Source organism: Tupaia chinensis, unplaced genomic scaffold (assembly GCF_000334495.1).
Source record: "Tupaia chinensis unplaced genomic scaffold, TupChi_1.0 Scaffold137991_1, whole genome shotgun sequence".
Taxonomy (NCBI): Eukaryota; Metazoa; Chordata; class Mammalia; order Scandentia; family Tupaiidae; genus Tupaia; species Tupaia belangeri.
This window is the reverse complement of record NW_006197892.1, coordinates 487,450-499,150: the sequence shown is the minus strand read 5'-3', so window position 1 is coordinate 499,150 and position 11,701 is coordinate 487,450.

Below are 11,701 nucleotides of genomic sequence, written 5' to 3'. Positions count from 1 at the left end.
CCAGCAGTTAGTGTGATGGCTATGTCATTGAACTCCCATTTAGCTGACTGCGGTTCAAGTCCCGGAACAGGTAACTTAAACTCACACCGGGTGCATGTGCGTGCATGCCCAAGATCCCTAGAGGATAATGGAGGAGAAGGGATTGCGGTGTTACCATCCCCCCTGGGGGGTGATTTCTCGCTTTCTATCTCTCTGTCTCTCTCTGTCTGTCTGGCGAGCGCATGCACCCTATAGAGAAAACCTCTCCAAAAAAAAAAAAAAAGTAAAAGAATCTAACATAGCACTTGAGATTTTATATACATAAAATATACAAACACATAATATATGTATATTTTGTATATTATATTATATATTATATTCATATATTAATATATACATGATTTATATATACACATATATATGTATATATGTTTGTATATTTAATTTTCCCAGAAAGCATGAGTGTTCTCTATATAGAAACAGAGAGAGTATGTCCCAATGGGACATCATCATACCTTTTCTGCAATTTCTTCATCCTGTTGAAATTTTGTTCTTTTTTTTTTTTTTTGGAGAGGTTTTCTCTATAGGGTGCATGCGCTCGCCAGACAGACAGAGAGAGACAGAGAGATAGAAAGCGAGAAATCACCCCCCAGGGGGGATGGTAACACCGCAATCCCTTCTCCTCCATTCTCCTCTCGAGATCTTGGGCACACACGCACACGCGCCCGGCATGAGTTCTAAGCCACCGGGTCCGGGACGTGAACCGCGGTCGGCTACATGGGAGTCCAGCGACATAGCCATTACGCTAACTGCTGGTTCCCCCTGTTGAAATTTTGGACTCTGACACACACATAGACACATTCAATGTGTTTGCCAAGTCACAGCACCAGGATTTGAACCATGTAGACAGCCATATGGAAGCCAGTTCCTTTAACCACTGAGCCATGGGGGCACTCAAGCCTTGATAATTTTCAAATGTACTTTTGCCAGAAGCAAATGTGCAAACTGGAGGTTGTAGCTAACTTAGGATATATATTTTTTAAGCTTAGAAAAAAGTCAGTTTTTTATTTCTCTCTGTACTTTGGCAATTATATTTTCTAGAATATTATTTAGTCTTGAAAACCATTGCAATTTTAGAATATACCACCGAGCCCATTTTTCAGCTAAGCTTTCCAACTGGGAAGAAAATGAGAGAGTTTCATAATAATCCCCATGATACTTGAAATGAGATAGAAGTAGATTTAATCTTTTTAATCTTTAAGTAGGAAAACCACTGGATAACTTTTATTACTAACAAATTTGACATAGGTAGGGGCAGAGGAAAGACCAGGAATGTCAAGCTTTTTTTGTTTTTTTTTGTTTTTTGTTTTTTTACTATACTCTACTCATGTAATAGGATCTTTAAAATCTTTCATTTCTTGTTCTTTTATACATTCAGTCACATTATTTACCTTACAAAGTGAATATTCCAACATGTGTACATTTCTCCCTAGTCCAGTTGATAATACTCTAAAATTATCTTCAACAGATAATACCACTTTTCTTTGTTCCATTAATGCTTTGCCTCTCTATTTTTCTTCTAAGTGTCCTTCCTCAGACTCTATTCTTTTACACACACTATATCTGGTATTCACATCCATTTACTGTGCTTCTATACCCTTTAGTCAATCAGTTTGAGTCAGAGAGTGCAGACACTCGATATATATTAAGTGGGGACAAACGATGATAGAATTTTACTGTCTTAGTTCCACACGGAATAACTATGTGAATATCAAGAAAACAGAAAACTCTAACCTGGCTCTACCAATCCTATTTAGTCAAACAATTCCTCCTGTACCAAGATAGAAATGCAGTTTTCATCTTTATATATTTACAAAGCTGGACCACAAAACATCTCTCTTTTTGTCACTCACTTTTTTCTACCCACTCTTTTTATAAGCCTCTATATTCTTTTATATTTTATGATGACTAACTTGAGTGCTCTGGAAACTCTGAGACCCAAAAGCAGGATCAAGGCTTGGGAAAATACCACTGTGGCAGAGACTGGTTTGCTTTCACTGAACCCACTGCTCACACCCTTTTGCAGTTATATGTATCTAACACACTTTTCCCTCTCTGCCAACTTGATGTAAACGGGTTCATAAGCTTGGAAATTAAGGTTCCAAAGATGATGGAGTTATAAGATAAAAGAAAATTGAGTCACCAAATCATTGACTGCTCACCTATCAAGAGCAAATGGTTTGGATTTTATGTGCGCAAGAAGTGAACTATCATATCGGAGCCTTTAATTGGGGGGGTGGGGGTTCCTGGTTTAGTAGCTAAAGTCATCTTAAATAAATTGGCAGAAGAAAAATCATTAGTATTCATTTATCTCAGTGATCACTGCTTATTCAAGAAGCCTGTCTCTTTATTCCATATTTCTCATCATTAAATCTGTCCCCACCCTCTTTTGCTTATGATCAAGATTTACACATCTCTTCCATACCACCCATTTCCTATTTTAAAACTAAAGTATTTCTGCCTCATATCTTCATGGAATTTTCTCTTTGAATTGTATTTAACTCACTCAAGTGTGGAAAGACATAAATAAAATTTAAAGTGCTGTTCTTCAAGTGCTTACATCTTTAGATTTTTGTAAAAATGAATGACTACCATAGGAACTACAAACCAAGTGACCAAATTTCAGAAGATGTTCTAGTTTAGAAAGACTTTTGGCTCCTAAACCACAATTCCTTATGCATTTCCTACTTAGTAGCATGCATGATTGACCCTGGCAATTACTTGGTAGAGGCAGGTTAGACTTTGGATCCTCACTTTATTATATCCTGTCTTTACCACTACCATCCTCTCATCTACTCACCCCACTCCGGACTAGTAAGAAAACTATGTGCTCTGAAGATACTGAAACTGGGATTCTTCCATCACAGCCATTCGCTCCCTGTCTGTCCCCTTGCTCCTCACTGATACCTTGCTGAGGCCAGGAAGTCAGGGTGATTTCACTAGGGAATACGAACTGATCTTTTTAAAAATGTCCAACTTCCAAATCAATTAGAAAATACTTAACAATAGTACCCTATAGTAGGATACACTCTAATATTTCACCTCACTGAGATTTACCAAATGATGTCCTTTCCCTTACGTCTATCCTAATACAGTGTACTTGTACTAAGAGTTTCTCACTTGAGAAAGCTGAGTCCATTAACACAACAGATAGAACGTGTTAAGGTGCTGTTCAGAAAACTTGCCCACACAGCTACATATAAAATCATCATTGCAAAAGTGATTTGTTCCACATAGACAGTGATTCTGGAGAGGTAACCTGAATAAAATAAAACAAAAATGCTCTTATAAGACTGGAAATGCCCAAGAACCTCTATTATTCTGTTAAGAATGAATATATGGGTGTAAAATCCCGACAGCATATTGGATTATGTTGAAGAGAGACCAGTTCAGGCTCTACTCTGTCCTTCTTGTCTATTTCCCAGCAAACTTGTGGAAGTGGAGAGGCTAGGAATGCTTGCCAAATAGCTTAGTGTGTTAGCAGGGCCCCTAATATGCAATTCATTTGTATATGGCCCTCGTGCATTAGAGCAAATTGCTAAAAATGCCATAAAAAGAGTTATTGTAAGATTATTGAGGTTCTGATAGGTGATTGATGCCTTAATTAGGCCTGTTAATAGTCTTCATAGTGGTGTGTTGTAATAACTAAACAGTCAGGTTGGGATTTAGGGTCACTATATTAGTTTGTTGAGTGCCACTAAATGAGGTTTCCTCTTCAGAACCAAATTATAATTTTATAGCTAACTCATAAACTTAACTCAGCTCAAATACTATTTAAAAGGCTCAAAGAGGTGCTTATTTACCAAGTGTTGAACCACTAAGCTCCAGGCTGTAAAATTTGAACTCCAGCTATTAGAATTCTTAGTCTTCTTTGAAATAACCCCATTTCACATAATGTTCTGTATTCAATAAAAAGGAAAGGTAAATTGTACTTCACTGAAGAGAATGTCTTGAGTATGAAGTACCAGCATAAAGTTACACTCATGATTTCTATCAATTAAGAAAGTTTGCTATGTGCTTTCAATTCTCAGTGTTCAATTAGGTTAGGCCTAATTCCAATTGGTAGTGAGGGAAACTACAAACCATATTTGGTTTCCAAGGCTTTTAAAAAGGAAAAATAAAAATAAAACAAAAAACTTTATCATTGAAATTTAATTTAATATAGGGGAGTCTCCACTCTTTTTTCAAAGTTATACTTTATTATCTTATTTGATTTTTATTGATTTTCCAAAGACTAAATTTTACATTATAAATAAAAGAAGCATTTTCTGTGTATAAAAGAATATAAACCTGCATAAATCTGATCCATTAATACTGTTCTTGAATTTTAATTCAATTTTTTAAAAACTACTCCTAAAAGATCTCAGTGTGACCTAAATATATTACATCACTTGAACCAAATAGCATTATAGAGAAGTAGGACAAGAATTATTCACTTCTTTTATAAAGACAAAGAAGTGCATCCTTACCTGATTCAGAGAACGAATCAGTTGCAGAGTTGCTACTAAATCTATGTGGCTGGATTCTGTGCACTAAACCTTCTGGTAATGAATTATCATAGCATATTAGTAGGACAAAAGAACTAGTCAGGAAGATACAATTAGAAATATTTTTATGGGACCAGCAGTTGGCGTAATGGCTATGTTGCTGGACTCCCATGTAGTCAACTGCGTTTTGTGTCCCTGACCCGGTGACTTAAATTCGTGCTGGGCAAGTGTGCATGCATACCCAATATCCTGAGAGGAAAAGGGATTGGAGGAGAAGGGATTGTAGCAAAGTCCTGGACCCAGTAACTTAAACTCACACCAGGCACATGTGCGTGCATGCCCAAGAAGCCAAGAGGAGAATGGAGGAAAAAGAATTGTGGCATGGCCATCTACCCTGGGGGCTGATTTCTTGCTTTCTTTCTCTTTGTCTCTCTCTCTCTCTCTGCCTTTCTGGCGAGCACACGTGCCCTATAGCAAAACCTCTCAAAACAAATAATAATTATAAAATAATGGTGTTGGATATCCACTTAAAGAAAAATGAAAGTGGGCCCCTATATCTCACCATTAACAAAAATCAATTCAAAATGAATCAAGGATCTAAACAGAAAACCTCAAACTATAAAACTGCTGGTGGGAAACACAGGCAAAACACTTTGAGACAGTGGAATAGGCAAAAATTTCTTAATCTAAAACATAGTCAGTAACCTCAAAAATAGACAAGTTGAACAATATTACGCTAGAAAGATTTTCCACAGCAAAAGAAGCAATAATTACCATGAGGAGACAACTCTTATAGTGGGAGAATACATTTGCAAAGTATGCCTCAGAAAAGGGACTGATAACAAGAATATACAGGAATTTCTAGCAGCTTACCTTAAAAAAAAAAATACAATTAAAAGATGGGCAAATAAGCTGAAAAGACAACTGTCCATGGATATCTCTTATTATAAGGGGAATGTAAATCAAAACCACAGTGAAATAACCCTTAACACCAGTCCAAATGGTTAAGATTAAAAAATAAACAATGATAAGTACTGGTGAGGCTGCAGTGCAGGGAACCTTCCTATGCTTTTGGTTGGAATGTAAATTAATACATCCGTTATGGAGAATAATATTGAGGTTCTGCAGAAGTTTACAAACAGAAATACCATATAACTCAATAATTCCACTCTTAGGTATCTACTCAAAAGACAGGTAAACCTCAGTTGGAAAAACACTTGCATGTCCATGTTGATTTCAGCATTATTCACAATTGCTAGGACATGGAGTCAACCTAAATATCCAAGAACAGATGAGTGTACTGAAAAAGTGTGACTCATGTACTCTATGGAATACTACTCTGCCATAAAAAAAAAAAAAAAACAAATGAGACCCTGACATTTGATACAAATGGATGAACATGGAAAATTTAATTCTAAACAAAGCAAACCAGATTGTGAAAGACAGGCATTGTATATCCCCACACAATATATATCAAATGTCCGCACTCTATATCAGAAACTGAAATATTGGAAGATATAATAGCAGGAAGGGCAACTGTAGACACTGGAGACAGTGGAGGAGGGAGTAGGTAATAGAGAGTGGGAGGGAGGGAATCAGAGATAAAAAACCACATTTAATAGATACAAAAGTGAAAAATTATCTGCTGATGTTAACATTTTTGGAAATTTTTTTTTTTATTTGACAGATGTGCACTGTATTTATGCTGAGATAAAACCATGCTATACACTATAAAGTTGTACAGTGAGTAAATGTAAATTTTTAAAAAGTAAAAAATTAGACACATTCTGTATTTATCTCTCCCAAGAAACTGTCACTACAACTCCTACACAAAATAAAGTTGGTGACTTTCTCTGCTTCAAAGCACCCATTTTCACATATATGTTGGCATTTTGTTGCCAGTTTGCTCTGCTTTTCTCTTTTCTTGATTCAAATTCATTGAGTAAATAAGCTATTTTCTATATCTACTTCTTAGGAGATTTTTCTATGATCTGGTCATATAGAGATTGTCCAATAAGTGATTGTGGAATTAATACATCAATGAGTCTGCAAAATGCAAACCTGACAATGAGTAGAAGCAAGATGTGAGCTTGAAAGTTCCCTAACATAGTTGAGGGATTTATCCAGAGGACTGTCGATTCAGGGAAAACACAGGTCTAGAAAAGCCTGCCGTCACTATAACTGGCTAAATTCCTGGCATAACAAGAGTTCTCCTTGGTTCTGAGACAAAGAGCTCTGAATTTGTAGGCACATTCTATCACTATCAACTAGTTTGGGGTAAGATACTCTGAGTATGAGGCTCTACAAATTCTTAGTCATTGTGGACTCTTTCATTGTCAGGCAGAGTGAAACTGCAAATTATATATTTTAAAAATATAGAATCTGGGCCAGCAGATGGTATAGCAGTTAAGATGGCTAGATCTCATATAGCTGACTGTGGGGTAGAAGTCTCAGACATGGCAGTTAAAAATCATGCCAGGGGCATGTGCATGGATGCCAAAAATTTTGAGAGGAGTATGAAGGAGATGAGACTTGATAAAAACAATATACCTAATTCGAAAAAAAAATTAATTTCACAGAATGATGGACAGAAATAATTAAGTGTGGAAGGAAAGTGGAAAATGAGGGAAGATGAGAAGAAGGGAATCAAGGGGAAAAAGAAAAAAGAAAAATATTTAAAGGACCAAAAAATGGAAAATTATCTGTTGATAATTTGTATGATAATACCTTTAACTGGGCTAATATACAGAGTATTCATCCAGAAAATTCATTTTACAAGCCATAAGGATATACAGTGGTTAAATGCATATATACATATAACATACATATGTGTAATATATATATGTGTATATATATATATGTATGATGTATGTATGTATATATATGTAATCTACTCCCCAAATACATCTAAAGAATATTATCTTTTAGAATAGTCTGTGAACTAGACTCCTCTGGGAATATTAAATCTGATGTTTAGGTAATAGTTTGGTTAGTTAAACTGAAAAGTTTCTCTCTTCTTTTTACTTCTGGCTAAAATCATTCAGTTCCCTTTTGTTGGAATTTTCCACGTAATTGCTTCTCCTTAGTCTCTCTCTCTTTTTTTTTTTTTTTTTCGATAGAAGAGAACTGCACTCTGAAAATTATTAACTTAAACTGCTCCTTCCTGTGAAACAATGGTCCACCCTTCTCTTGAGCACCATCACCCATGCACCACAGAGTTTGTGCCTCCTCTTTTTAGCGAGTGCTTTAGACTGTCACATGATATTATTGAATGAAAAGTCTCACTGCTTCTTCAGTTTTCCATTTGAACATACACTCTAGAATTCTTGTCATGACAAAAGCTCTTACATTTTTGTTGTTGTTTCACCTTAAGTAACATTTCTTGATATCTGATGCCAAACGGTTCTGTGGACTTTCAAGGAAATCAGTTCCTCTAATTCTCATAAAAATATGAGTTATATATAATTTTAAACCATGTATACATGTAAAAACAAAGATACAGAGAGGTTAACTAATTTGTGCAAATTATACAACCACTAAGGCAGAAGCTAGAAATAAATTGAGGTGGACTTAAAGCCTAAACCAGAGCCACTGCTTATTCCTCTATGTACCCTGTGTTAAATAACTTTGACTTTCTAGGACCTTAAACATCACCAATGATAATGCACTAAGTGAAGTGATTACGGAAGAATTTTCTCTTACTGACCTCTGCAAATTTGCAAAGTTAAATAAGTTTTCCTTGTCTTAGCAAAACAGAATGATAGTGTCCCTTTGTTTCTCTTCCCACTATTTGATATGTTCACTTTTTATACTAATTAGAACTTCAATTTAATTGTATAATTTTATTAAATAGAGTATAGATCTATTAATCAAGATAATGAAAACAGTTGTTTCTATGAAAAGCAAGATATATGTTTTGTAAGAACTAACAAAAATGAGCCACCAAAATAATAGCTTTTTACAATAGACTTGATAAAAACAATGTACCTAATTAGAAAAAAATATTAATTTCACAGAATGATGAGCAGATATAATTAACAAATATTGTGGTTACTTGCACCACTGTATTTAAAACCAAAAACTGATGCATTATTGATATGATTATGCAAAAAAGATATTAATTCTAATCAATAGAGAAATATTTACAGCCTACATAAAAATCATTGAATAAATATACATTTATACTTTGCAGGCTAAAACAACATGTTTGATGCAGACATGCATCTACTTTTAAACTTTATCCTCTATTTTATTATTTTATGGAAGACTATTTATTGAACACTAACCATTTTTCTTTTATATATAAATGTTTCATATTTTATTTTCATAAGCAGTTCAGTTGTTATCAGTTATCACTAATCACTAGAATCTAATTCTAGGACATTTTCAATATTCATGAAAGAATTCCTATACTCATTAGCAACCACTCACTTTTCCTAACTCCCTTCACCTACCCACTGACAATCAATTTATTTTCCTCTATATTATGAAATTCCATATTAATGAAATAATATAATAGAGTCATTTGTATTTGGAATCATTAAATTATTGTATTATTTGTTCTTTTTATTAAAGTATATTCATTTATTTCTTCTGAAAGAGAGAGAGAGAGATTTACCTCCAAAGGGCTCTCATGCTGGATCTACCATGTGTCGGCTAGTCCAGGACATGGGCACACCGGAGTTTCCCAGTATGTTATGAAAGACCCTGGGATGCAAAGCCAGAACCTTTCCCATGTGGGTTTAATTGTGTCACCATAGTGCCACTAACTGGCTTTGTATTTTTTGTTTTTAGTTTATTTATTTGTTAATGAGAGATTAAAGAGAAAGAGAAGTCAACAAGGGTAATCTGTGATCTTCCGAGCTCTGAAGCCAACCAGAGGCACGAATGGTGCTAACAGAGATCATGACCTGGTGCCTTCCATATGATCTCTTGGATAACACAGCAGTGCTCCTGCACCCATGTCACTGTGACAAGACCAATTATAATAGTTTCAGTACTGATTTATATTATTGCATGTAAGTACTTTATTGCTTTTGGGGGAAAATAATATTCCACTGTTTAGATATGTTACATTTATCCATTCTTTAGTTGATGTACAATGAAGTTGTTTCCAATTTTTTAATTTTGCTTCATTTTTGATATTATAAATGGTACTGTTATGAACATTTATGTACATTTGTGTGTGAATATATCTTCTGGTTATGTTGTGCATATACTGTACATAGAAGAAGAATTATTGCTGACCTTCCCTGCAAATTTTGAACTTGCCAATAATTATAATCTTCACATAGACCAATTCTAATTTCTTATATATACACACATTCAGACATATACTTGTACAGTATTTTAGTATAAAAAATTACATTTGATTTGTGTGTGAGTTGCTCTTTTGTAATGTGCTCTCCAGAAAGACAGAGTGACAGAAAGTGAGAAATCACCCCACAGGAGGGATGGTCATATGTCAATCCCTTCTCCTCTCAGGATTTTGGGTTTGCATGCACACTCACCCAGCATGAATTTTAAATCACCAGGTTTGGGACTTGGACTACAGTTAACTATGTGGGAGTTCAGTGACATAATTACTACACCATCTGCTGGTCCCAATTCTAGTTGTTTTTATGCTTTGCCTTGTTTTGGATTTTTTTGTTGAACTCTTACTGAGCTTCTAAATAGATAATCATGCCATTTACAAATAAAGCACAGTTTTATTATTTTTTTTTCTGTTCTAATTGGTATTATTTGATTTTTTAAAAATTGAACTAAAAAATCCAGACAATTTTGAATAAAATTGCTTAAGAGCAAATATCCAATTGTTGGGAAAAAAAAGTAGTCTTAACAATTTAATGTAATGTTAATTTTTTTAGATGCTCTGTATTAGTTTGAGGACTTTTCTCAATTCTTTTTTGGTAAGTTTTTACCATTAACAGGTATTATTATATTTTTAAAAAAGCTTTTCCTCTGGAAGCTGCTGGTGCGGTGGTTGAGGTAGTTGGATCCATCACGACTGACCGTGTGGTTCGAGTACTAACCGCTGAAAATCATGCTGAGGATGTGTGCATTGTGCCCAAAGGAGGGAAAAATAGAACAAAAGAGAATGAGAATGACCATTCCCCACGAGGGATGCTTTCTCACTTTTTCCTTCTCTCTCTCTCTCTCTCTGCTGAGCATACATGCTCTCTGGCAAATTTTTTTCTAAGTATTTTTTTCTCTATTAAGTAACATAATAGGAATTTTCTTCTTTAGTTTTTTGATATAGTTGATTACATTATTTGATTTTCAACCTGCCTTGAAAAACTGAAAGAAGTTTCTTGATCAGAGAATTTTTTTTTTTACATTTTTTCACTTTACTTACTATTGTTTTTAGTACTTCGCATCTAGATTCATGAATGTTAATTATCTATAGTTTATTTGTTGAGGGTGCAGTGTTAATTTACTTTTGTATCAGAGTAAAACTGTCTTATAAAATGATTTGTACAATGTTCTCCCATTGTCTTCTTTTCTGGAAAAGATTGTTAAAAATGTATAATAATTCTTTAAATGTTTGATAGAATTATCAGTAATACTATCAATCATATGTGCCTGGAGATTTAAATTTGGGGAGTTTTATAAGATTTTTATGAATTCAATTTCTTCAGATAATTTTGTCTGAGTTTCAATAGTTTCTGGGTTTTGAAGAATAAATCTCTTTCTTTCGGGTTGTCAATATATCACTGCTAAGTTGTCTGAAATATGCCTTTATCATCATTTTAGTGGCTGTAGGATCTCTAGTAATCTCTTTTATTTTTATCTTTCATTTTTGTTTTAATAGTGTCAATTTTACTCTTGTCTTTTTATATTTGTCAGTCTTATTAGAAATTTATCAATTTTCTTGATTTATTTCAAAGAACTAACTTTTCATTTTATTGATTTTTACATACTTTTACTGTCATTTATTTATTTGTTTATTGCTATTGGGCACATGCAGTCACTGGAGAGAGACAGAGAGAGAAGGAAAGTGAGAACATCCCCCACCCCCAGGAGGGATGGTCATGCCACAACCTCTTCTTCTCCATTTTCTTCTCAGCATTTTAGACATGACCAGACTGTTTTCTGAGCCACTAAGTTGGGACTTGTACCAGTCAGTCAGCCATGTGGGATGGGATACAGCTCCTTAACTACCATGTCACCCACAT